The sequence below is a fragment of the Microtus ochrogaster genome, chromosome X (genome assembly GCF_000317375.1).
Source record: "Microtus ochrogaster isolate Prairie Vole_2 chromosome X, MicOch1.0, whole genome shotgun sequence".
NCBI classification, from domain to species: Eukaryota; Metazoa; Chordata; class Mammalia; order Rodentia; family Cricetidae; genus Microtus; species Microtus ochrogaster.
Window position 1 is genome coordinate 7,226,664 of NC_022026.1, and position 1,852 is coordinate 7,228,515.

The 1,852-nt window shown below is 44.9% G+C and overlaps 1 pseudogene; it reads left to right on the top strand.

The window, feature by feature from the left end:
- Nucleotides 1-857: 857 nt before the first annotated feature.
- On the top strand, nucleotides 858-1,390 carry LOC101983550 (annotated as a pseudogene).
- Nucleotides 1,391-1,852: the final 462 nt, after the last annotated feature.

The window sequence follows — 1,852 nt, forward strand, 5'->3', positions numbered from 1 at the left end:
CATGATGGTGCGCAACTGTAGTTCCAGCATTTGGGAAACTGAGGCAGGATAATCATGTTTTGGTGGCTAACCTGAGTTACCTAGTGTACTAAGATACCTAGGGGTATAACGCAAGGTCAAGGCTAGTCTGGGAAATATAGAAAGCTCAAGACTAGACTAGTCGACTTAGCAAGCCATTATTTTTTATTTGTTTTTTTTTAAGCAAATAAAGTTCATTGGAGACTGAACTCAAAGCCTCACATGTGCTAGTGAGTTCCAACTGCAACACACAGGCTCGCTCTTGAAGAAACCAACAAACAAAGCAAAAAATAAGACAAAATAACACAGAACAAGATAAAGAAAACATATTCTAACACAACAGCTGAGTTTTTCTGAGCAGAAACATCCAATGAGAAGAGAACCACAAAGAAGAGAAATGAAGAACAACAGGGGAGAATGTCTTTCTGGGTTTGTTCATTGCTTTCATTATGCTATGTTATTTAAGATGCTGTTAAAGGTGACCTAGTGACATTTTCTGCATTACTGGTATAATTATAACATCTTATTTCCTATTCACTTTTATTGTACATCAGAAAATAATTATAAACTATCATCTTTCACTCATAATGTGATGATTTGACAAAAAAAGGACCTGGTCTCCAGAGTCCCACAACTGACTTTCTGAGGACTGGGCAGTAGGCAGGTTCTGACACCTCACAAAGGGGCACCTCCAGCCTCCAGCCTGGAGCCTTGCTATTGGTCAGGTTCTGTTTGTCTGGGTCACAAACGTTGCTAGGTGCTGGGTGGAGAAAAGAGGAAAGACTCAGCCGCGACCATCTATCTAGTCTGTGTTGTGCAGGAGTATAGTCTTGCTGTCAATGGCAGGATACCATCTCTTTTCACTGTGGACCCCACTGGACGAGAATTTGCGATGGCTGCGGCACACAACACCTACCGTTCCGTCCAAACACCCTTTTAGGGATTCTCCTTTCTTCCCACAGACCCCTTCTGACCTTGAAGTCCAAAGGTGATTTCATGAAGTTGCTGTTATCTTAGCCGACGGGTGGTTCATTCAGGGAGCCCACGGTCACCTGGCCGAACATCAGGGCACGAGACCACCATCAAGAAGAAAGTACTGATTAAGAGGCCCAAGCCGGTCTGCCTCGTTGGAGTGGATTCTGTCTTTGGCAGGTCTATTACAGTCCAGCCATCTAAGTGGACTGGAACCTTCAGGGTTTCAGACACATCGGCCTTCTCTAAAGTTGTCAGCAAGGAGCAACAATGGCCCACAGGGCTCAAGGAGCCTCAGATTGAGATGGCCGTGGCTATGTGCAAGCAGATGCTACGCTCGATCCTCCTCCTGTATGCGATATACAAAAAGTGCACCTTCGCCCTACAGCACTCCCAGTAAGGTGCCCCCGTCCGACTCCTCCTGTACTTCACACCACACTCTATGGTATATATGGAGCCCATAAAGACCTGTCCATCGATCTGTAACATCGTGCTTGCTACTTTGCTCCTCTGTCAAGCTGTGACAATCCAGAAGCTCCTCTCCCCACCTTTCTCTTCAGAATCAGGGCCAATATGCCTGATCAAGAAAGAACATTTCGGCTAAACAGACATTTAAACACTAAACTACCATTGCCATGGCCATGTGATGAAGAACAGTTAAACCACCCAAACCAACCAATCCAGTGTGAAAATACTCAAGCCCCAAAGTTAACAAAGAGCTGGCTGCAGAAAAGGGACAATAAAGAAGACAGGCATGGAGTTTTCAGTGTACCAGAAGATGAAGTGATCAACAATCAAAATCTAGGCGTGGGTTAAGCGCTATTTTGAGATCAGCCTTCCATCACCAAACATACCCTAACTG